The sequence below is a fragment of the Salvelinus sp. IW2-2015 genome, linkage group LG14, assembly GCF_002910315.2.
Source record: "Salvelinus sp. IW2-2015 linkage group LG14, ASM291031v2, whole genome shotgun sequence".
In the NCBI taxonomy this organism is placed as follows: domain Eukaryota; kingdom Metazoa; phylum Chordata; class Actinopteri; order Salmoniformes; family Salmonidae; genus Salvelinus; species Salvelinus sp. IW2-2015.
The window spans coordinates 16,590,201-16,616,891 of NC_036854.1; the positions used below are offsets into that span (position 1 = coordinate 16,590,201).

At 41.9% G+C, this 26,691-nt stretch overlaps 1 long non-coding RNA gene across 1 annotated transcript in view; it reads right to left on the reverse strand.

Annotated features, from left to right (window-relative positions):
• LOC111973476 (uncharacterized) overlaps positions 1–26,691 on the reverse strand; it is a 67,277-nt gene that overhangs the window by 24,982 nt on the left and 15,604 nt on the right. The window contains exons 3-4 of the long non-coding RNA XR_002878587.2: positions 17,370–17,511; positions 16,973–17,058 (exon numbers count right to left, since the gene is read on the reverse strand). This is a non-coding gene — a long non-coding RNA (uncharacterized lncRNA). The remainder of the gene's footprint in view (positions 1–16,972; positions 17,059–17,369; positions 17,512–26,691) is intronic.

Below are 26,691 nucleotides of genomic sequence, written 5' to 3' on the forward strand. Positions count from 1 at the left end.
AACACCAGCCTCACACACCCTCCAACACCAGCCTCACACCCCTCCAACATCAAGCCTCACACCCCCCCAACACCCAGCCTCACACACCCTCCAACACCAGCCTCACACACCCTCCAACACCAGCCTCACACCCCCTCCAACACCAGCCTCACACCCCCTCCAACACCAGCCTCACACCACCCTCCAACACCAGCCTCACACCCCCTCCAACACCAGCCTCACACACCCTCCAACACCAGCCTCACACACCCTCCAACACCAGCCTCACACACCCTCCAACATCAGTGCACTGCATCCTCACAACACCAGAGCATCAGGCCGCTCAGAGGTTTGTACAAACCGGCCCTCGCTCTGTTCAATAAATGTTATTCATACCAATGAGGCTTCGGCGGTTTAAGTTACAATTACTATTATGTCCAATTAGTCCTGTAATCCTGCTGTTGTAATTGCAGCAGCTTAAACAACAAAGCAACATAAGTCGCAACACATTGATTGCATCTATGCTGGATGGTCTTAATCTTCCCTTACTTCACTAAATGTAATTGTCAGTAAACTGGTTTACCCATCATGAGACAATGCCTGAAACATGTTTTATGTGAAACATTTGTAACAAGATCCACCTGGTAACAATTGGGAGCACATTTGGTAAAAGCCCATTGTCTGTTAGCCAGTAGGCTAGAATGATGCACAATGCACCATGGTTCTGTTATGGACGAGACCTACTGTTGTGATCTACTGTTAGGTGTCATGAACTGTCATTACATGTTTTATCAAACTTCAAGCCAATGTCATGTAGACACTATGACAAAACGGGATTTTTCTCAACACTGCTTACAGATGTCCCTCTGGTGCCTCGGCACTAGGGCCCTGTGTAAGATATTTCCCACCAGGCTGTACTGTAGCACCCTGACGCTGTTTAGATAACTACTCTGACACACAGACTGTGTTTGTGATACTGTTAGAGATAGGATGATGACAGCCATGATGGATGACATAATGAGAGCAGTGAACTGGTCCTGAATGCACAGGGGCTGGTGTGACAGGCAGGTCAGCGCCGACGCACTGCACATGGCCCAGAGGACAGGACCGTCGATACTGAGCATGCTCAGACGATGCAGCATAGCTACATGACACTACTGAGAACCAAGAGAAAACATCCCGCTCTCGTCTCTTAAAGCACAATGAGGCAAATCCTCCCTTAGAAGGAGCAATGTCGCTGACGTGGGGACAATGGAGCTGAAAACTCATTAGCCTTGCATACGCTGGGCTCTTATTTGTCACTTTGTGGACGTATGGTACCGGTTTCACCAGAATACCCCCCCAGGTTTGTGTTGTAGATTATTTTTCTGTCCGAGGGGAGGAAAAACACCTTTCTGTGAGATGCTCTTTGTCTCTCCCAGAGAGTCTCGTACTCCTGATGACAATCTCACAAAGTAACACTGATGTCATTTCATTTAGCAGGATGCTTTAGTGAAGTGCGATTATACGGCGTTAAACTATCGCCTTCTTTTCCTCCTCTTTAGTTGAGAGAACGTATATTATTTTGGAGGATTCACAGCTATATTTTTTTCCTGCTTGTTGGCGGGTGTCATACAGAGGCCAGATATTTAAAGTAAAGAGAGCTGGTTTCTGAAGTAGTGCTCTAGAGAGATGCTTGCGTAATTCCACCAGGCAGATGAATAGGACCTCTCAGTCTACAGCGCTGTCAATCCGATAGCTTTGAAGTGTGCCAACTTCACAAGAAAACCCAACAGAAAGGGGGGGAAGAAAAAAAAGACTGATGGTGGTGGGGGAGAGGGGGAGAGGSGGAGAGGGGGGAAGAGAAAGTTGATGTCTGTATTCTACAGGAGAACATGATGCAGCTTTTCCCTCAGCTTTTTAGCACAGACTTTATTTATGGCTCTAATGAGTGCAACAGCGGTGCTGGGGGAAGAAGAAAAATGTCTGAAATGTTCCCGTCGGTTTGTCACTGTGGAATTACTGCAGACGCAAAAAGCTGTTATTTTAATTTGCAATGGTAGATATTCAGATGGTTGTTTTGGCCAACTCGCTGCAATGTGCAGGGTTGTTAGAGTGGGTGCTGGAAGGAACATGAATCACTTAAAGCCAATTTATGCTTAATCTGAAAAGGAGGTCGGTGGCTTTGTATGGAGGGTGAGACGCAATTGTGGAGCCACCGGAGGCATGCAGAGGCCAAATCAAGCTTCGCCGAGGCTTCGTATTACTCCGCATTGCCATGATTGGTTGACGGTAGGTGTTGACTGGAGGTGCTGTATAAAACACACACACACTTCCTTGACAACGTCCTTAACAGCCAGCTCTGCGAAACGCTTAATGGATGTTTGCTCCGACCTTCTGCGGAGGCAGCATCACAGTAAATACTGTACGGCCACTGCAGTAGCCGGATTGACCACGCAGAGCCTTTTACGACACTGAAAGATGATGACTTCATCTCCTGTACACTCACAGGTTACGGCCTGCCGTTTATTAACAATGCCTAGAGGAACTACTGGAAAAGGTGAAGATGACAGGTACTTCTAGCCACCGTTTGTGCACTTGACTAAAACGTGTGAAGCTTTTATAAAAGGAAAGTGCACTCTCTCCTCAGTAGAAGACAAATTACAGAATTTAGTCAAATTACCCGAATATCCGGTGCGTCTTCGCTCTCGAGATGAAATGCACAATTTGAAACAACCTCACAATTCACAAGACATCCAGTACTCCTATGAACAGATCTATGTCCAACCACACAGAGAACGAATGCTCTGATGTAGCTCAGAAGCTTTAAAAATGCTAGAGACGAAAGATGGAGGTACATAAACAGATATAACAGCAGCCATGTCAATGCATTTTTCAGCAGGAGAGGCCTGGTTGGCATTTAATGTCCCAGATTGACACTAAGGTAGAGAGCACACAATACACAGCTCCACAGAGTGAGTATCTATTAATATATGACATTTTCTCTTTGAAATAAATAATGTTTGTTTGGCGCTGTCTTGTTCCCCAGCTCTGAAGTGTTACAAATCTCGATTCTCTTTCACAAAGGTACATGTACTGTATATGCTAAGGTAAAGCGAAGGATTAACTATATAATATAATGACCCGATCTGGTTGAAGTTGTTACTTTGTGTGTGTGTGTGTTGTGTGTGTGTGTGTGTGTGTGTGTGTGTGTGTGTGTGTTGTGTGTGTGTGTGTGTGTGTGTGTTGGGGGGAGGGGGGCTTAGGGGTAAGTTTTTACAATTCTATTAACATGCAACCTATCAGAGTTCTGGCAGCAGTTTAGCCCACCAGACAGAGTGCTAGGTGCTTTTCAATTATATCTCTAATGATCATTCATTCCCCCTGTTCTCAAGCCAATTTTAGGACAATAACAGTAATCACCCTCAATGATCTTGCCAATTGGTTGAGAAGAGAGAAAGAGCGCACTACAGCGAGATGTGGGTCTCCTCTATCAAAACCATTGTGTAGCCTATAGCCCACGCAGTGCTGAAATATAAATCAAATGAGGGTTTCAATATGACAGTATTACAGTAATTAGCTACAGTATTGTGCAGACACCTGCATATACTGAGACATACGTAGCGATCAGCATCTATTGTGTTCTGTTGCGTAAGATCTCGTTTGCACTCTTACAGTTAGAGTGGAGTACAGTGCAGTGCCATCTGGGACCGAACCCCCTCAGGCCCCATTACTGAGCTACTGTAGGTCTCCACATCCCCATTACGTACTACTACACAGTCCAACACGTTTAAGTCACGACAGAGGATTTAAGTGCTAGAAACCTGGCTCTAGCATTGAATTCATGGATGAACTATGGCAGCCGTTTCACTAATCAGCTCACGGATTTCTACAGCAGGCATCTGTTTTTTTTAACAGCAGTTACGTGGACAGAAAGCGAGACCCTCCTTTCCAGCCGTGCTGCTGATACCTAGGTGGAGTGACAGTGTGGACTCTGGGTGACTCAGGCGATTGGTATGGGTTACGTCCCAAATGGCACTCTATTCTCTACATAGTGCACTACTTTGGCAGTAGTACTGCACCAATTAGGGAATAGGGTGCCATTTGGGGTGCAGCTAAGGGGTGATGGTGGTGGCAGGCAGCTCCTGGGCCGGAGCATCCTTTCCTGGCTGTCTGTAGTGCAGATTGACAGTGTTGAGATGCAGACATCAACACTCTAATCCAGGGCAAGTTCATGGGTTTGTGGTGTGTGTGTGGTCAGCAGGAGGCAATGTGGTGAAGTGTGGGATCAGCCCCGGGGTCCGGCAATCCCCCCCCGGGGTCACCAATCAAAGCAGAGGGGTCAGGATGTGTTTGGACTGGATGTGTTTCGCAAAATCTTTTAACCTAAATAAAATGACTTAAACATATTTGAAGGCTGCCAAATCTTAACAGGAAAAATAAATAAAAAGACAAAAAAAACATTTGGTCTTCTCAATATCAACAGCAATACAATCAGTATTTGGTGTATACTGTCCTAAGATTGCAGTTTCACAAGGGATATGTAGATTAGGTTCTTACATCATCTCTGACTGTGTGGATTATATGAAACAGTAAGCTAAGATTTATTGGAAAAATGTGTCAGCTCTCAAGCACCGAGTGATCAACCCTCAAAAATAAAAATAACCTCACATCAACCGTGTGTGTGTGTGGGGGGTGGTAGAGAGACAGAGAGAGTGGGAGACAGGGCAAGAGACAGAGGGAGAGACAGAGATGGAGAGACAGGGAGGGAGAGACAAAGAGGGAGAGACAAAGAGAGTGGGAGACAGGGCAAGAGACAGAGAGGGAGAGACAGAGAGGGAGAGACAGAGAGGGAGAGACAAAGAGGGAGAGACAGAGAGGGAGAGAGAGAGAGTGGGAGACAGGGCAAGAGACATAGAGGGAGAGACAGAGCGGGAGAGACAGAGAGGGAGAGAGAGAGGGCAAGAAATGGAAGGTGTGCTTCAGCCCCATGCCATCTCAAACACAGTCCTGACTAATTGGCTTGCGGGCCTTTACCATTCCAGTCAGCCAGACAGTCTTTTTTTTCCTCATTCGCTGGCTCTCTTTTGTACCCAGCTCAAACATAGGCTTCAGGTGTCCTCTGAAGGGACAATGGGGGACTCAATACAGCTAATTAAATAATTTCAGTTCAGTCAATTCCACACTTAGTTCCCTGCTCACTCAATTTTCCTCCAGGTGGTCCATTCTCACTATGGACTGGCTTAGTGTTATTGCCAACTCCATTGCAGGCTTATGCACTGACATTTTCTGCATATGTTACTGCCAGTTACTATTTCCGGGAAGTGTTAATCTGAGACCTGTTCAGGTTTTTACCTCTTGTCCAAGTGTGCAACACGTTTCCAGATTGGAAAATGTCTCACGGTCTCCGGCAAGATTTCACAAGGTGTTCCATTTTAGCAAAACTCATGGGGGTCAACAAGAGCAATGTTCACACATTCCATCCAATTTAGATTTGACGTAGCTCAGCCATAAATTTGTCCCAAAGTACTGGTTTCACACATTGCAAATTATGAAATGCTCACAAACTTTTCAAATATGCTATATCTAAAAGTATAGCATTTTACAGAGTACTTTAAAAAAAAAAGTAACTAGACTAACACTGGCAGTGAGAATCGAAGCCAATAGGTGATAATAGTATCCAATCATAGTTAGGCTACATAGATACAGTCTATCGGCATTATCCAATGAAACACTAGTCCTCTAATTTTGTCAAGCATCTGTTAAACTGGTTGGGTTAACTCTTCAATTTCCTCCATACAGATGGAATAGCTGAACAAAACTATTTGTGTGGTGCTCTAGTTTTATCACTTCCTGTTCCCATCAGCCCACTAATAGCACCACGGTGTCAGGAGCCAATGTGTGATGATATACACACACACACACACACACACGTAAACGGGCATGCATTTCCACAGCTTTTTGGACATAGGAAATTGGTAATAAACAACGTGTTGATCTTCTTATTGACACATAACGCCCTACAGCCACCTTCTAGGTCATTACCTGTGTGTTAGATGTTGTGTGTAAGTAGATTGAGACAAGCTTGGATTCTACGGATCTATATCCACATGCTTTGAATCATGGACTTGTTTGCATAAACAAACAGTCAAACATCGCTATGCATTTGTTCTGGTTTACCAATACATATGCTTCTAATAGCTTTGTTTTCACAATCTGTTTGTTTTCTCTGATGTTTGATTACAAACAAATGGGGTGGGCTTCCCTGTGCTGCGTTCATGGCCATTAGGGATAGCTGGCTGATTAAAACCAGTGTTTTGTTGATGCTGAGACAGTTATTATTTCCCTTTACAAGAAAGGTAAAACAAACATCCCTTTTAACTCCAATTGCTAGTTCGTGTTCCTAATTTTACAGTGGGAGAGTGTTATCATCAATGGAACGGTGAATACCTGCTGGCCCAAACCCGATGAGAAGCTGTCATCTTATCTGTATTAGGTAATAATGGAACAGTTCCTTCCCTTTTGCCCAAGTGGGTCAGAGGTATGTGAGAATGAACCGTTATCATAGAGAGAGAGAGAGAGAGACAGACAGGATCCCTCCGTGGCCCAGCTACTGAGCATGGTGAGACATCCGCTAGCCTTTCGTCAGATCACTGTAACCATTTATACATGGGCTGACGGACTAATCCCTTTATCAAAACTCTATATTTTACCATCTACCACTTCAGGTTCATACGAGTACCCTTTCCACTGTGCGATTAGATGTGGCATCTCTTCTTGGGTGCGATTAACGTTTTTCTCGGAGCTGCAGTAGATCCTGCTGATCCTCATGATTGACTTCTTGTTAGCACCCTAATTCAAGGTAACACGATGGAACTCCATTTCAAGGGGATTAATTATTGTTGCTTGGGATTCCACTCAAAGATGGCAGGCAGCAGACTTACTGGGAGGGGGATATTTCAGGCAGGTTGCAATAAATCCCTTTAGACTGAGACATTTGTGGGATTGACGTTAATTAAATTTGAAAAACAGATAAAAAGGCCAAGATTGATAACCCTGAATAGAATCCAAATCATTGGTATGAATGGCAGGTATCAAAGGTATCAGGCTGAAGACTGCATTTATGTAATCATGACTCTTTAATAACATTTAGAGGGGAAATCTGTGATGGCTTCCTGGAAATAAGCAGGTGACGTTAAATTCGGATATAAATCGAAAAATGAGTCTCTTAGATCTTATCTCTCTACCGATTTGGTGAATATTACATGTCAAAAGACCAGTCTTTGATACCTTTTGGATAAGAGACTTATTTCAGTAATTTCAAGTTTAATTCTACTCATACCCATAACATCTTAAAACCTTTGTTTACTGTGATACACTTTGAGCCGTTACCATCGTCTCAGGGAAGAAGGTTCCAGTTTCGCCCTCTGTAGTGGTAATATTTACATTTTATTTATTTATTTGTTTGTTTTCTCAAAATAAAAAACATTTCATCTCGAAGGCGTCGAGCTCTGCAGATAGCGCTGTGCCGGAGACAGCCCCCTATTGCGTTGTTGACAGAGGCCTTTGTACCACACCGGGGATGTGTAACAGATTACCGCCACTGGCACCGTCACCACACAGGCCATACATTTCAAATTAAAATCTCAACACACAAGAGAGGTCACCCAAGGGTCAGCTGAATGTTTTCGGTTGATTTTGTTTAGGATGACGGATGAAGAATTCTTATTTCAGCACATATCCTCATTGGAGTGTTTTTTTAATTTTTGTATTCTGACAGATGGGATGGGCATCAATGCAAACATGTAGGTGGTATTGGTAATCTTTGTATTTATTCTAGACATGGGACCACGAACAAGACATCTAAAAGAAACTTATTTCAGAGGTCTGTATGTCTTCATTTTGCTCAGTACAAAGATGTGTTCATCTAACATGGCGTTTTGTTCAATGCTTCCCGTTAGTTCAGGTCCTGTAAGCCCTGTGAAAGGTCAGCTACAAGCAGTGGGCCACACTCTAGTGGGACAGAGGGAGGGAGTCAAATGAATGAGTCTTTTACCGAGGTGAGTTAGCTAATTTGTTGGCATACAAGGTTGGTTGAAAAGAGATGTGTTTGGTAGTGAGCAGCCGAGACAATTTGTCCTGATGATTAAGACTGTATCCCCTACAGTTCCTGGGTCCTAGGTCAGCCTTTCACTCCTTGTAATCCCACTGGGAGCGTTTGTTACTCTATTTAAGCCAGGTTCTGACAAGGGGATTAGCCCGTGTAGGATTAATCACTTTAAAAAGATAACTTTTAATGAGTTTTACCTCCCTTAGACAATTGGCATAGGATGGCATCTGTGTCACATTCTAAACATCGACAGTGCTATTGTACATTTACTCCTGAAAAGAAACAAGATGACAGTATAGGGATGTAGGTTTGGGGTTTAATCATTTTGTGCTTTGCATTGATGTCTACAACTTATTTCATCTATGGTAGCCTCCCTCTAACCAAATAGATAAATGAGACATTGATAAATTGTCTCTCTTATGTGTAGATCACTTTGAAACATTCCTATGTTGTTTCGATGCATAATGTTTTAAAATGAGAGGGTTGTTGCTGCTGGATGACGTGATTTACCATGAGAAACAACTTCGGATCAGCTTGAGGTGTTTTTGTACCGTTCAACGTGTTGTCTCAACCCTGTGTGTGTCACTGTTAAACACTTAGTCGCGTTGTGTCAACACCGTAATGAAAATGATCACATAAAAACGGACACGCAAACAAATAACGATATTTCCATGCAATACTACTAACATAGTGACAGCCATTCAATAGTGTCACAAGTCATCACTTTAAACAGACCAATCGTTACGGGGACATGCACAGAATAGTACATTGATCAGTTACAATAGCTATACTGGTTAGAGATGGATGCAAAACTGCACACAGTTGGGCACATTGCGTGCAGTGTGAGCTAATTCAATTGGTAGTAGAGGCATGTGAAGATGTGCGTGTGCAGACAGAGAGGGCAGGCTAAACTGTCCCCTGCAGTGTGTCAGGCTCCCAGTAGGGGGAGTTAACTTGGCAGTACCACTCCACTATCCTCAAATTGACAAATCTGCAGTCAAAAGGCTTCTAAATAAGTCATGCCGGAGTTTGGACTTCAGGGGCCTCAGTAACTGCTGATTTTTATCCTTTTAACCGTTAAGAAATTGATACCGTAAATATATGGAGGCGTTATGCATTTGCTGTATTTTATTCATCTATGAAGCAGTGCAAGCGACCATCTACCTTCCTACAACTGCTGAATGTGTGACAGGTGAAAAATCGGCATAATATGTCACGCTGAGCAACGCAAAGCTTGATGTGTGGACACTATAAGGACACTGTGAGAAGACGGATTTGAGAACACGTCTGTTTGATAACACTAGACGCTCTGAAATTGGGACGTTATAACAGGAAGTATTGAGATGTCTGAAAAGAATTCTGACAGCCTAATCAGTCACTGGGTTAGATGGAGATAAGAAACGAGGCAAGTTTGACACACAGAACATCTCTCATAGGAACCATCCTAATATCATTTTCTGCCTCCCAGACTCTGAAAGAGGATTCAATAAATACGTGACGGGAACTAGAGAGAAAAAAATCTGGTGGATGAAAATCCACCATCTCCAGAGGAAATTAAGTAGGTCTCAAGATGTATATAGGGACCTGCAAAGAGTGAAATATACACGCATATACATCCAACGCATCATAACTAATCTGGATCTCTTATCTGATTCTGGAGATCGAGAGAGTCATCTAGCAAATCTACATCGAACAGAAGACAAATCCCAGATCCTGGCTCCTTAAACAGAAATCGCAAACATTTCATTTCCGCCCAGATAGAGCCCAAGTCATTTCAGAATCAATTAGAGCTGGTGCCTGCACCGTCCGTCCCATGTGTTAAGGGGATTAGCCGGTCACTTGCTCAGCTGCACTCCACTCTGCCTGATCTCTCAGTTTTACATGGTGAACAGGCTCGTTTCACACAGCACAGCGGCTGAGGAGGAGGCAGCTGCGGCAACAGCAGATGGCAAATAATAACCGTTAAAGCGAGCCCACTCCTCTTCTCCTCCTCTCCTCTTATAGACAACCACGCAGACACAAGGAATGTCCCCCTTAAAGATGCCAAGGACAGAGTTGTCTACCCAAAGGTCTCTAAACGCGTACCTTTATTACATCACACATTTTATGTTCAGAAAAATGTGTTGTGAAAAAAGGATTAGGGGATTACAGAGCTGTGACACTCGTCTCCAAGACAGAGAGGGTCAGGAGTTCAGCGCTGCCCAGGGCTGCCGGGCCTGCTCAGTCCACTCCAAAGCCTGGGCTGTGATGCCGTGCCAGTGTGACTGGGTTGCCCACAAGCCTGCCAGATTGAAGTACTCTGTGCATGGCAGGAGATAAAGAGATCCTGCTGTCTGGTGATAATAGAAGTGAGTCCTGTCCTGGGCCTGACTGGGATGTCCAGACTCCCCAATACAACTCCCACGCACGCATACACGGTCAGCTGAGTGGCCAGAGCTATAAATCCACCCCAAACTTGAGAGGTGAATCCAACAGAAGTGAATGCCTGTCTCTGTTTGTGGTTTAGCTGCCTCACCGACACAGTGGGTTTACACTGGGCTAGTGACCTGATGACCAAAACATGATCTTGATTAATCCCACAGCACCCCCCCCCCCCCCCCCCCAAAGAAAACAAGAAAACAACACTTGCACTTGTCTTTTCTTACTTGCACTGATGTTGTTGATAGCTAGTTTATTGAGGATTTTTTTGTTGTTGCCTACTATGACTGATGTGGTTGTCTCACCTAGCTACTGTAGCTTAAAATGAACGCACTAACTAAGTCGCTCTGGATAAGAGTGTATGCTAAATGACTCAAATACAAAAAATACGTCAAATGTACATCATTTCCAGATCTTAATTCCTGGGCTTTTTCATTGGCCAACAAAAATCCATTCTGGTAAGAGGAGTCTTTGTTTTCATTATATGTGGTACTATAGTTGGACAAGGTAGGCTTATTTCTACTTTTCATTCTTTCACCAATAGACATAAAATGCTTTTTATTTTATTTTAAAGGTTATACCCAAGGAAGTTTGTGTGTGATGCATGTACGCTGAGGGCTAAAATCAAAAATATATCCACAAACCAAATATACATTTTCAATGAGTCAGATGCATCTGCAGGTTTCATATATTACATAATCTGAGCTCTGTGGTTGCCAATTTATGAACCACTTTCTATCTAGTTTAACAGTAATTTCAATTGCAAAGATTTTCAGGTTTGGTTTTATCTGCTCAAGGGCAAAACTGGCACAGATGTATGGTACTTTAACCATGTGAACTCAAATGGCCAGAGGTTCTTTGAGTAGGAGGCTACTATTGATATGGACACTACAACTCCCAATTCTGATGGATTTTCCTTTTCACTTGGTATTGACTGTTTCACATAGTAAATGGGTACTCTGGGGACATGGATGTGTCCTGTGAACACAGCATGAGTTTGTTCAACACCCCCTCTATGACCCCATGGGGAAGCCCCTTTTACCAATTGAAGTCAAACACAAAATCACTGTAGGCTACTGGGGGATCTATTTGAAGAGAATAGTACCTAGCATATTTGAGAAAACAAGGGAGTTATATTGCTCTACATAGCCCTGCTTACTTTACCAGCACGCTGTAACAATATTATGCATATTGAGTGTGAACATTGCCTGCTTCTTAAAATGTCCCCACGTTGCATGATGAGGGTGAACTCATTCGTCTCTGGGAGCAGGTTCACTCAGTCGGTTGAGTTTCTCTATCCTGGCGGCACAAGGCGTGACCGAATTGCAGCACCACTCGGAGCAGTCAATTAGCCGGCAGTATTTTGAGTCAGTCGCCATGTTGCTGTGAGCTTCGTTACTGCTTTAAATCACTGCTCTGCCAGCTGTGCTCCGAACCTTCAGCGGGCGGAGGACTCCCACTCTCCTTTCCTCTGCAGGCCACGAGTTACAGAACGAACCACAGCACTGCAAACGATGTTGCGTTCTCATTAATACAACTTAACCCATACGCATCAAAGGGACTTCGTCAATTCCCATATCTAAATATTTTTCGATTTCATAGCTGTGTTTTACACACACACACACACACCTTTATTTTGCTTGGTGTCCTTTCTGAAGGTTGCGACGGCCACCCTGTACTTTACTTCTGACTGAAGCCTCATGCTAGTATTTTAGCCAATCCAACTGTCCATCAAACAGTAGCAGAAGCTGCTTACTATTCCTCTCATCTAGACATTAATAGGTTAAGTAGCTGTTTTGGCTGGAGGTAAGGCTTAAATCCCTGAAAAGCAGCAACCACCTGCTAGCCATTGTTACCCTCTGGCAGCCTAAGGGACCCATTCAAAATGCCAAGCTGCCAATGAAAACGTGCCTCCACACAGCGAATCCAAACAAACAATGACACAGGGATCAAGCCCGGAACATTAAACCCTGCAAAGTAAATGGTAAGTGGTACAGTATCTTATTATCTACCTGCTGCTACTTTACACTGAGCAATACCACTTCCGTAATCTGCTTATATCCGAGGGGAAATGTCTTAAGCTGCACAAGGGGAGCAAATTAAAGCTTTTTCCCATGATCCCCCAGTGTGTGTGATGCCCTGGCTCGTATCCTTGGAGATCCCTGTGTAGATTAGTATTCAGACCTGCAAACACAACCTCTCAGTGGTGGAGGCCTCTTTCAATCTCACATCCAATTCAGCTCTACACCTAGTGTGTTCCTGACCTTACTCAGTAGGTAGACGGAAGGCAGACAGTCCAATGGAATTTGAAGTTTGCCAGACATTAATTGAATGAAAACAACTGACTGGACCACCAATGACTTCAAAACGCTCAAATTTGGTGTCATATCCACTGCAGCACTTGTACCATACATGTAGTATATCCTCATATATTATGCAAATCAGTATTCCATACTGCCCATGCATGGACGTACCTGCTTGCTGTCGAAATACCTCTTAGAACGACATTCATTGCCAGTCTGTGTGGTGCTCACTGTGTGTTCGGTCTCCTTAAATAAAAGTTAATGGCTTCATAAGTCATTAAAAGGTTGGCTGCCCATGTCACTATCAGTGTAATCTGCTGTCACCACACACTGCAGCTTAGTAAACAGATTTATGCTTTGACACGTCAAGTCCAAGGAAATGGAGGTGTCACCGCAATCTGATCGGCCCAACTTCAGGCACTCAAGTGGCTCGTATCGGCTAATGGAATCGAATAGCTGCTACTGTCAATACGCTGCCAATGTTTGAGATTATCTTCATATTATAGGGACATGTTGGCTGGGTTCCCTTGATAAGAATCCCCGTACTGGTATACGCCATCACAGGGAGACAGCATGGGAGATCACGCGTAAGCCTTTCTCCTTGAAACCCTAGAAACAGACGATGGATGTACAGTGCAACTTTTGTTAAACCATACAACTTTGAGGAAACCCAAGAGCCTTCAACTTCTCCAGGCAGCGCAAAGAAAATCAAAGACCATCCGACTGAATCAAAGCATTTACGAGAACATACACCACAGTCTAACTGAAACTGTGTAATATTACCATTCACTATTATCTCCGTCCCTTTGTTCCCTTCCCTCAGCATCCCTGCAGGTACGGTATATAGTAACGTTAACAGTAGATCCAAACAAAAAGGGCCTATAGAGTCTAGAACGGTAATGAATCCATATACAGTAGGAATGCCACAGTTCATTCCGATTGACCACATCCAGGCTGGATCCCCAACACTCTAATGTGAATATTAAGTCAACTAATTGGATTTGGCTCTTAAGCCTCTTCCGCAAGGGGACAGAAAAAAAAGGCAGTCATGGACCATCTCTGTATCGCAGTCAGGCCATGGGAATAAAGTAATTATAGTAATTGAATCCAAATTGCATGTGTGTTAATCTTTCAGGGGGGGAAAAAGCTTGACTGTAAACCTGCATATAAAACCAGAGTATTCGGCAACAATACAATTAATCTGTAAGTGGCCATTTGTGAACTGAAGTATGGATGATCAAACTATTATTCCTCGATAACAGAATGAATGAGTTGTATGTATAAAATGTCAGCTAGTGTGAGTTTTTCTTGTTAAAGATGAACCATGATGAGCTTGGGAAAGTGAACAGCACGGCTCTCGTCTTGCGTAACACAGTGAGAAATATTGTGCGGAAATTAAACCTGAAGTTAGATCAAGTGTGGGTGTTGTGTTACATTCACTGACGTAATGCTGGAAGGGTATGCTTATCACACTTACAGGGCCTTCGGAAAGTATTCACACCCCTTGACTTTTTTCACATTTTGTTGTGTTACAGCCTGAATTTGAAATTATTTAGTGACACTGGCCTACACACAATACCCCATAATGTCAAGGTGGAATTATGTTTTTAGAATTTTTTACAAATTGATACAAAATGAAAAGCTGAAATATCATGAGTCAGGAAGTACTCAACCCCTTTGTTATGGCAAGAGTAAAAATGTGCTTGATAAGTCACATAATAAGTTGCATGGACTCACTCTGTGTGCAATAATAGTGTTTAACACAATTTTTTGAATGCCTACCTCATCTTTGTACCCCACAAATACTGTTATCTGTAACGTCCCTCAGTCGAACAGTGAATTTCAAACACAGATTAAACTACAAAGACCAGGGAGGTTTTCCAATGCATCGCAAAGAAGGGAACCTATTGGTAGATGGGGACAAAATGAAAAAAGTAGACATTGAATAACCCTTTCAGCATGGTGAAGTTATGAATTACACTTTGGACGGTGTATCAATACACCCAGTAACTACAACCATACGGGCGTTCTTCCTAACTCAGTTGCCGGAGAGGAATTAGACCACTCAGGGATTTCACCATGAGGCCAATGGTGACATTAAAACAGTTACAGAGTTGAATGGCTGTACTAGGAGAAAGGATGGACAAACAACATTGTACTTACTCCACAATGCTAACCAAATGACAGAGTGAAAAGAAGGAAGCCTGGACAGAACAAAACTATTCCAAAACATGCATCCTGTTTGCAACAAGGCACTAGCGTAAACTGCAAACATTTTGACAAAGAAATGTACTTTATGTCTTGAATACAAAGCGTTATGTTTGGGTCAAATCCAACAGAACACATCACTGAGTACCACTCTTCATATTTTCAAGCATGGTGGTGGCTGCATCATGTTATGGGTATGCTTGTCATCGTCAAGGACTAGGGAGTTTTTGTTTGTTTAAAAAGTAACGGAATAGAGCTAAACACAGGCAAAATCCTAGAGGAAAACCTGATTCATTCTGCTTTCCAACAGACACTGGGAGACAAATTCACCTTTTAGCAGGACAATAACCTGAAACACAATGCCAAATATACACAGGAGTTGCTTACCAAGACGACGTTGAAAGTTTGAGTGGCCGAGTTATAGTTTACACTTAAATTGGCTTGAAAGTCTATGGCAAGACTTGAAAATTGCTGTCTAGCAAACAACCAACTTGACAGAGCTTGAAGAGTTTTAAACATAATAAATGGGAAAATATTGTACAATACAGGTGTGCAAAGCTCTTAGAGATACAGTTGTAAATCGCTGCCAAAAGTGATTCTAACATGTATTGACTCAGGGCGTTGAATACTTATCTAATCAACATATATTAGGGCTATATTTCGTTGAAAATTTCTTCCACTGACAGTATTTTGTGTAGATCATTGACCAAAAATGACAATTAAATACACTTTACTCCCACTTTGTAACGCAACAAAATGTGGAAAACAATTAAGGGGTGTGAATACTTTCTGAAGGCACTGTAATTCAGACGGATACTGCGCTAAGGGATTCAAATGTCAGTGTACAATCCATTTTTTACATAGTAGCATATGATGGTATGGGTTGACTGACACTAGGCTGTTTCCTACCCTGCTGTGAAATTTTAAGCAAGCTGTGCAGTTTCAAATGTATGTAATATAAATGCTACGTGTGTTATGTTTGGAAGATGATAATAATAATAATAATAATTATAAGTACTGAAAAGTTGACTTTTAAGCTAGCTAACAGTTTTGTAGACTCAAGAGTTCACCTACGATGAGAGAGTCAGGCAAAGTTGAACAGTCATATCTTTCTCCCACAGCTCAATTCTCATTAATGTCAATTTCATAGTGCCAGCCCGAGGGGGAAGTCCTTCCTAATAATATATACCACTTATTCAATACACTTCCTCACATCAAAAGAGTCTGTAGATAACATGAACTGTTTATCCATAACGACTGGAGAACAACTTTTGCCCTTTTGACTGGAGGTAGTCGCAGTGTCACATAGACAGAGTACAAATGAAATTGTTCATTAAAAACATGAGCGTAGGCCTATCCTTCCTCCTTGAGTTGAAAAATACTTAACGTTGAGAGAAAAACTGAGCTGAATTAAAAACAGCACATGAAGACCTGATGAAAGCGATGGCGGCTGAATATGGTTTTTAAAACAATATGAGCATTGTCAATAAGGTTATCAGGTACAGTATTTCTGTAACCCATAAAAGCAAGGCTGCAGTAATAATTAATTCTCACTATTGTCATCATCCCTTCAGCAGACACACATTGCCTCAAGGTAAATAACATGTTAAAAACCTGCAATGGAATGCGGTTCAGCGTTCAGTCTATGACAAGTTCGTGATTCAACTGAAGTCTAGAAAATACTGGGGTGAGTTTCAGGCCAAGCATAAATCTGTTCTTTGTGTGTGGGCTCACACTGCACTGTGGTAGCATGTAAAAGAACCTCAAAGCCACGTTCCTCTGACACTTTTAAGCTCCATGTTGCTCTCTTGCTGTCCTTTTATATCCCTTGTGCTTTTAGTCAAGATACATATTTTGACAGCAAAACCCGCTGTGCTCTCCAACTTGGTTGCCATGGACACAGTAAAAGTTAGGGAGGGTAGCACGTGGTGCTGTCCGTCTGACATTTATCCTGTCGGAGAAGGATCTGACTTACTGGGAAGAAGTTTTTTCCCGCAACCTGCGTGGCTCCACAGGGGAAGGGCTGTGTTGATAGGAAAAAGCTCTCTGAGCAGCACCTGGCTGGGAAACAAAACTGATTTAGAAGCAGCTAACACCAGCAACACAGCTGAGCCCCGCTTCACAGGTCACACAAAAAAAACAAGCAGAGTCGCAATAAGACAGCAAAGATCGTATCAAATCACCTTTCTATCTCAACTAGGCACTTCTGATTTTAATGGTGCCTGGTAGGGTTGAGCAGTATCCATATTTCCATACAGTTATATATATATATATATATATATAATATATATATATATATATATACACATCAGTGTCTAGTTTGAGAAACAGACGCTCACAAGTCCTCAATTGGCAGCTTCATTAAATAGTACCTGCAAAACACCAGTCTCAACGTCAACAGTGAAAAGGCGACTCCGGGATGCTGGCCTTCTAATGTACTTGTCCTCTTGCTCAGTTGTGCACCGGGGCCTCCCACTCCTCTTTCTATTCTGGTTAGGGCCAGTTTGCGCTGTTCTGTGAAGGGAGGAATACACAGAGTTGTACGAGATCTTCAGTTTCTTGTCACTTTCTTGCATGGAATAGCCTTATTTTCTCAGAACAAGAATAGACTTTGTTTCTGGCCATTTTGAGCCTGTAATTGAATCCACAAATGTTGATGCTCCAGATACTCAACTAGTCTAAAGAAGGCCATGCTAACAATTGCAAAGGGGATTTCCTAATGATAAATTAGCCTTTATAATTATAAACTTGGATTAGCTACACAACGTGCCATTGGAACACAGGAGTGATGGTTGCTGATAATGGGCCTCTGTACACCTATGTAGATATTCCATTTAAATAATCTACCATTTCCAGCTACAATAGTCAATTATAACAATGTCTACACTGTATTTCTGATCGATTTGATGTTATTTTAATGGACAAATTTTTTCTTCTTTCAAAAACAAGGACATTTCTAAGTGACCCCAAACTTTTGAACGGTAGTGTGTATATATATATATATTTACACACACACACACACACACACACACACACACACACACACACACACACACACACACACACACACACACACACACAACCACAGTATTACCGGCAGTGCGCATAAGGGGCACCATTTCTTTTCAAACTAAAATAAATAGCCCTGAGGGGTATACTGCAAAGCAGGATCAATGAGTTATCCTGCTGACTTCTATAAACAACCAGAAATAACCACTTATTTTATGGTTCATTAAGAAAGCTAAACTTACATATGTGTTTTTGGTTGTTGAGTCAACTAGATCATGTCAGTTTCAAGCTTATCTTTCAAAAAAGATGTCAGAATATTTAGGCAAGTTAGATGGCTAACTCCTCCTTTGTAGATACCCCTCAGCTGCAAATAATGTATTTGGCACAATTTAGATAGTTAACTTGGCATGCACTGCCGCAGCCCACAAATATCATTTGACAATGCTGTGTGTTTACATAATTGCATATTTAATTGCTACCTTGCTGAATCCCCTGGCAGTAAACTCAATCCAATAGGAAATGCTGCATATTGTATCCAATTCCCAAGGCTTTTAAGTGGAGACCTTTTTTTTGGGATTGAATCAAGACAGATTGAAAGGAAGTCATCTGGAATAGGTTGCATGGCATGTAATGAAAACTCTTTAACTGACATCAGAAGAGAGAGGAAGGGAGATGTTAGGATGGACATTGAAATAGGGAACAGAGCTCCAATGCTGATTATCAAATTTGGCTCCAAATGATCAAAAGCTGAAACAATGCTAACAAGTTAACAACAGTGCCTTTATGTCCACTTCGTAGACCATGCATGATAAAACTGTGTGTTGCTAGGCAACCATATTTAGTAGTAGGCTAGATTTGGACCTTCGACCTGTTGACAGAAGGCTTGTACTGCTCACTTCTGCATGCATAAGCTACACTGTATGCAAGTTCTTTTGAACAGCAAAGCCTGGTAAACAATGGATTTTTGATACATTTTATGAACAAGCATTGTCATGTTGTCCACAAGGCAATCTTAAATCGAATTTCTGATTTGATCTCCATTTTCTGTTTTGAAGGTATTCTGTTTCATCACCGAGGCCTGTTAGTTACAGTATGCACACCACATAGGAAGGCCCCTTCAACTACAACTGGAGCCTAGCTCTGTACAGGGCACATCAGTGGATTAAGATGTCGTCCTGTATAGAAAATCTACATTTCAGTGCCTTCTATCCCAGTCCTCTCCGGAGTTCTCCTTTGCATTTTCCTGACCCCGATTTCTCAGTTTGCAGCTATGATTAGGATCCCCAAAGGAATTGGCTCTGTAGCGGGGCCAGGCCAACAAGGCTGGGGGTTTTCTGCACTCCGTGGAGGCTACGGATCCCTCTGGATGTGGAAATAGATTTCAGTCAGAGTCTGGCTCTAATTGTAGCTGCTCAAGGTCCTGCCCATGTCGTGGCACATTTCGCTCAAAGTGTTCAGCCTGACGGAAAAGGGACTATCGAGAACACTCATAAAGGACTAATGCCCTCCTTACTGATATCTCAATTCTTGACTTATACTCCCTCTCTTTCCTCACTTCTGTAGTTTACAAAACTATGGTCATTGGCTACTTTTTCTGTAGTTGCAGAAGTCACTCTGAAGCATTGAGAAGCATAGCAGTTTTAATAATTAAAGAGCATATGGTCTGCCCTTAATGTCTACCATAACTTTTCAAGGAGACTGTTTGTGTTCTATTAACTATAATTCGCAGCAGGGGTCATTTAAACCAAATAGACCTCGCAACTATAAAAAGACTGCATGGTGAAACGTCCTTCACTTGGCCGTGATGAATGACTGGTTCCCTCCGCTTCCCATTTCCTTTTGAAGGTCAATTATTTTTTCGAAAAGTATAGGCATGAATTAAAGCCTTGTCCATTCTGTTCACATCCCTGGAATAGGGAGGGGAAAAAAAGATCCCATGGATATTGAAATTTGATTTAGATCCAGGTGATTTAAATCTTTAAGTAGTCTCCAAGCTAGGTGAGAAGAGGGAGATGGGCTACTGTTCTTCTCCTTAATGATCATGATGAGTTGATGAGGTAAGATCTGAGAGAAAACGGGCACAAGTTAGGATTAATCCTTAATGTCTTCATATTAGAGAGCTTCCGTCTAACACAAATACCGCCATCACTTCACTATGCACTTCCATGCGTGGCAGTCCATTCTAAAGCCCAGCCAATGGGCTTTTGAGGTTGTACACCTTCTGACAAATGACCAGCAGCAGTTGTTTATCATGCAGGTAATTAGGCCATTACAAATGACACAGCTGTTGGTAAAGCAAGGCTTCTGTTACCGACTGTGTACTCACTGGCACGCCTGGAGCCAAGATGGTGTAAAAAAAACGGAGAAAACAGAGGAGAAATCAATACTATATTACCTCAATTAAACTTGATTAACCACGGGTCCCCGAGCCGAAGGTGTGGAGAGAGAAAGCTTGAGAGACAAGGCAGCCAGCAGGCTACATGTTGGGCTACTGAGGAGCTAATAAATGACGGTAACTATAGAGGTTCCATTTCTCTTTGTATCTTCACCCAAAATAAAGAAAAAAAACGGTGTAAGATTATTTGAATTATTAGCAAATAGTGCACTACATTTATGAAATTCTTGTGTATGCCAACGTTTCAAGGAATCAAATGGTAACACGCCTTGATGAATTGAAATGATCATGTTAAAAGGTGGAATCCGCATTAGGGGAAACAGCGCCCCTGCTCGTCCCAGCACAATTCTTATTGTTTTTATTTTGTTTAGGAAAATGGAGGAAAGGAGCATCCAGGCATGGTGGTGAAAAAATAAAATWAAAATTGCAATATACACTCTGCTGTTCTATCGTGTGTGCAATGATCTCAGATTTCATTGTTTGAAGTAACTTCTTTGTTGTTGCAAACGGACGAGGCAGTTGTAACCATTTACTGATTCCAGCTTTAACCGAATGTTTGGTTTCATGCATATTTTAATTAACAGGCGGCAGATGGAATAGCTCTCGAAGTAAAACAAAGTACGTTGTTAACTTTCCTGTCTATAGGGAGAAACAGAATGGTGGATGGGAAGTTGATCATAAGATTCTATTAACAGAAGATAAACAGAAGCAGACACTAGCAGCTAACTTTCAAGGCCAAAACCAGATTMAAAAAAAATCCTCTGTCTTTGCAATGATCATCTGAGGTGTTTATGAATAGATATCACTGAATAGTGAATAGGTAGAAAGAACATCTTGTTACAAATAATACAATCTAGGCAGACATACAGTACATTAAGAATCAACTTTATTCCATTTATCTTTTGAACTTGTACCACACCTATCCAAAGATAACAGTCGTCATGCTCACATTGATATTATTCATGAGAAATGTCCAAGGCACAGCTACTTTTCAAAAGACACATTCACTAATAATGGGTTCTACCTCATTCCTACCTCAATCCATTTATTTCCCCGATGATATCGGGAAATGAGGTAGAATGAGGTAGGACCCGTTACTAATGAATTAAATAGTATTTGCACATTTGAAAACATTGTCCAACCTACAATGGAACATGATAAATGACTCATTTTAATGTAGTGACAAATGGTGCAGAAACTTATTTTTAATATGATTCAATTTAGTCTGAGCATATGTGAGAAAGGCTCATAAGTGCCCCCACACACACACACACAATGCACGCACACACTGCACACACACTGCGAGCACACATCCATGCTTAAAGGAAATTACGCTTCAATCACGTGACAATCCCTTCCAAAAATCTCTACCATATACAGAGATGACCAACTCCCACCACAGACTTCAGAGGAGGAAAGGAAACTCAGACATGGCACATAAACAAGTTAATCAGTCTGCCCCTCAAACCTGATGCCTAGGCAGAAACGCCACTACAGCAATTTCCCCTCTGTTGTGTCGACCAGCATCTACAGTAAGTGTCTGTCTGGGCCTATGAAAACATTTCCTTCAACACATTTTGCTCTCATGCCTTACTTTAAGTCAGAGATGGGCAACTTTGATGGGGGTGGGGGCCAAAAAAAACGAATCATGAGGGGCTCGCCGGTCTGCCTCACGGGTCTGCCTACCCACATCCATACCTACACATGCAGACAGAGCCACCCTTAGAAACATTTTGTTGGGGGGCCCCCGTGACCTTGCAGGCAACAAAAAAATTTGCGGTCCCCGTCTTGACAGCAGAGAGAAAAAAAAATCTGAGTTAATGTCATAGAATTCTACACATTTTGCCATGGGATGTAAAGAAAATACTGCAGTTTTAAATCAAGTTTGCAGCAATTGTACACATTTGGCATGGGGTGGGGAAAGGTTTTACAATTGTATAACTCCTTTCATCCAATTCTACTCATTTTGCTATGGGGCAGAGATAAAAATGACCCGTTTTAACAGCTCATTTCATGCAATTCTACACACTTTGCCATTGGGTGAAGAGAAATGTTTGCAGTTTTTAATATGATATTTGAATGAGCGTGGCTTACAAAATCAATGTGGGCCCCCCAGTTGGTAATTCGACCATGATTACTAAAATGTAGACAGCTAGCCATTAGACTCATTTACCAATCTAAAAATGTTTAGCTCACATGGGCTAATTGACTGACTGCCAGTGACTGCCATAACAAGGGAAAAACTGCTGGTGCACAACCAAATTATGTAAATGCACCTTGTGTATTCTACTATTCTAACTCTCAACAATAAGTCGAGACCCCGACTGAGTAAAACATTTTTTTTAAATGTATTATTTAAAAAATAGTGTGGAAATTGATCCGTAGGMCTACAAAAGGAGCGCGGCCGCCATCCCTGCCTATAAGTATAGCAACTAGTCCGCTTAATTTGTCCTGGAGAGATAAGGAATTGGTTGCCAATTGAATAGCTATTTGAAATCACAGTCTCTGTCAAGTCTGAAGACATGGTAAACTGACAAGCTGACCGATGGGAAAAGGAGAGAAAATAGGGCAGGAGCTGACAGAAAACCTACATTTACACACACAGCCCTATACATACACACAACTCCCTCCTCTCCCTCCCTTTCCCTGCCTTTGATAGGGAGGCGCTACAAAGCAGAGAGGGAGCTTCAAACAAGCTGCACATTAATATTTTAAAAAGGGCACCCGCTACTTTTGATGTGTGGACCTTTATGCAAATGTACTAGTAGATACAGGTCCCAGCAGAGAATGTGTTGCTGTATTATTTGTTCTGGAACACTTTTCTTGATAAATCTAAATGAACTTTTCACACTCCCTCTGCAACCCTGGGAGCTGGAGAAAAGGACAGTTACAATCCTCCGCCTCCTGCAGTGTGTGTATGTATGCGTTTGCAAATAAACAGCTGGTCACAGTGAAAAGCCTATACCACTAACGAGGGAGTCCCTGTAGATAATGACCCTGAAAATAATGCAACATCATTCATGTGTGAGTCTCAATGTCATAGGATACTGCCTCCGCCAGGTAATTGTACACTGACTATATTGTATAGCATGATTTGGCATGGGTGTCATGGCGAGACGAATGCAATTATCGGCTGGCTACTCTGAACACTTTATTTGGACAGTGAAGCTAAAACTTTTAATTTGGCTCTATACAACAGCGTTTTGGATTTGAGATCAAATGTTTTATATCAGGAGACAGTACAGAATGTCACCTTTTATTTGAGGGTACTTTAATACATATCTGTTTTACTGTTGGAAATGAAAGCACTCCCCCATTTGAAGGTGACATAAGTATTTGGACAATTTCACTTAGCAAAAATAGTGTATTTCATTTTATCAAACGTTTAGTATTTGGTCCCATATTCCTAGAACACAATGACTACATCAAGCTTGTTACTCTATAAACGTCTTGGATGCATTTGGAGAAAAAAAAAATTGGTTGTGTTTCAGATTATGTTGTGCCCAATAGAAATGATTGGTAAATAATGCATTGTGTCATTTTGGAGTCACTTTTATTTTAAATAAGAACAGAATATATTTCTGAACACTTTTACCTTAATGGGGATGCTACCATGATTACGGATAATCATACATAAATTGTGAATGTTGATGAGTGAGAAAGTTACAGATGCATAAAGATCAGTCCCCCAAGACAAGCTAACTTCTCCCCATTACCATGGGAGGTTAGCATTTTTGTAGGTCTAGGATATTTATGCCTCTTATTCACGATTATCCATAACCATGGTAGCAGCCACATTAATGTAGAAGTGTTCAGAAACATTAGATTCATATTTACAATAAATGTGACTGCCAATGTGAAATAAGCTGGTGTATTTCAGGATAAAAAGGTGACTACATCATTTGCCCCCTGAAGTGAGGTAACAGCTATGAAAAAATGTAGATACGAGAGGACAACCAAAGAGAAATGGGTTTAATGTGAATCAGGTGTACTTCAAGACATTAGTTTAGCTCAACATTCATTTTACATTCACTGCTTTCCCTCAATCGTTCCGGAACAAGGCAGCCAAGAATCTATTTTACAGGCATTTCAAAAAACAAGCTTCTCTTACTGTGAGAAAAAAATATATCTTAGCTTTGCTGAGACCTAGCCATGCATAAACATGAACTCTCAAAGTGTTGCCACATTTGAACTTATTGTAATTCGGTTTATGAAGAAAAAGAAGTGTATTTCTGAGAGTCAATCCAGTTTATGTTCGCTAATACAGTACATCTGAAATGTCAAACGTTTGAAATGTCAATATGAACAAAAGTCACCGATGAAAATGTGCTCTTTTTATGGTTGGCTGTGGGAGTTAAGGTTCTCTAAGAATATTAGCCTTCCCACTCATATTGAATTTTATAACTTATGTATGTATTTATGTAAGTGTACATATGTCATCCAATCGAATAATCAGTTAGAGAAACTTTGTGGAACATAAGTCATGTTAAAAGATCACCATGATGAATAACAGTTCTTATGCATTTCTACAGCTTTTCTAAGTTCTCTAAATATCTGAGCGTGCAATACTTGTGAGCACATGGGTAATCGTGACCCACAACCACTCATATTGTCTCTATGTAATTTGGGGCGGGGGGGGGGAGAGAGACAGTCCCCATAATGCAGTTCTCCATCAGAGGGAGAGACTGTGACCCAGGCAAAACTGGTTTTCTATTAATTCTGTGTCAGAGTTCATTTTTCACTGCAGTACGTGTAACACAAGAATGCAAATGATTCGCATTCACCATGTCCAGTAACCTCTACATTGATGCGTGTGTGTGTGTGCGCGCGTGTGTCTCAACTGAGTAAATTATAGGCTCCTATCATAAAGGTGAGCAGAAATAACCACTATAATAGACTCTTAAAATTAGAGATGACCTCTGGGACTAATACATAGCATTGATTCCACAGTAATTTATGCCCTTGTTTAATTCCTCATCTTTTCATCAAATTCCTATCTAGATGTTAATCATTGTATCAGTGACAAAGCTAAACACAAGGTCAGAATGTATTCGTACACTGAGTACACAAAACATTAGGAACACCTTCCTAATATTGAATTGCACCCCCCCTTTTGCCCTCAAATCAGCCACAATTCGTTGGTGCATGGACTCTACAAGGTGTCAAAAGCGTTCTACAGGGAGGGATGCTGGCCCATGTTGACTCCAATGCATCCGACAGTTGTGTCAAGTTGGCTGGATGTCCTTTGGGTAATGGACCATTCTTGATACACGCGGGGAACTGTTGAGCGTGAAAAACCCAGCAGTGTTGCAGTTCTTGACACAAACCGGTGCGCCTGACACCTACTGTACTACCATACCCCGTTCAAAGACACTTTATATTTTGTCTTGCCCATTCACACTCTGAATGGCACACATAAACAATCCATGTCTCAATTGTCTCAAGGCTTAAAAATCCTTCTTTATCCTGTCTCCTCCCCTTCATCTACACTGACTGAAGTGGATTTAACAAGTGACATCAATAAGGGATCCTAGCTTTCACCTGGATTCACCTGGTCTGTCTATGCAATGGACAGAGCAGGTGTTCTTAATGTTTTGTACACTCAGTGTATGTATGCATTATATTGAGTGCTAGTTCAGACTATTTATTCTAGTGTAGATGTGCCAAACCTCCATCACACTATAAATACAGACATATTTTATATTCTTCCTCTCCTTTTGGGTGCTGACAAACTTCAATGACCAATACTTCAGTTCCACTTTCTGAGCGGCAGTCAGCCGTTTACGAAGTATCCATTTCCTACACCTTTTTCACCGGACACCCCTTTTGGGCAGCAACTCCTGTGTTATTTCAAATCAAAATCTGTGCCCCAGTGAAACCAAGGACACGTACAGCTCCCTATAAACCAGGTTTCGGCTCAGGCAAAATAAGGATATCTGTCAAGTTAGTGGATGTGGACAGAGCATGTTTCTACAGTAGGTATCCAGATGGCCAGTCAAGGGGATCTCCCAGGGGTGCCCTCAGGAATGACAATGACATGCTGAGAGAGACAGACAGCCAGCCAACGTTACCAGCACCAAATCCAAAATATAACAAGAACATGGTCCTGTTCTGGCTAAGATTTCAGATACGGACAACAATTACACAGACTTTGCACTGCCTACACTTTCATCCAATATGTTTTCTGATATCTATAAACAGTACATTCCCACACACATAGTCAATATGAACACATCTTGTGAATGCATACGGGAGAGCAGGGCACTCATGAAATTCATATAAAAAAAWAW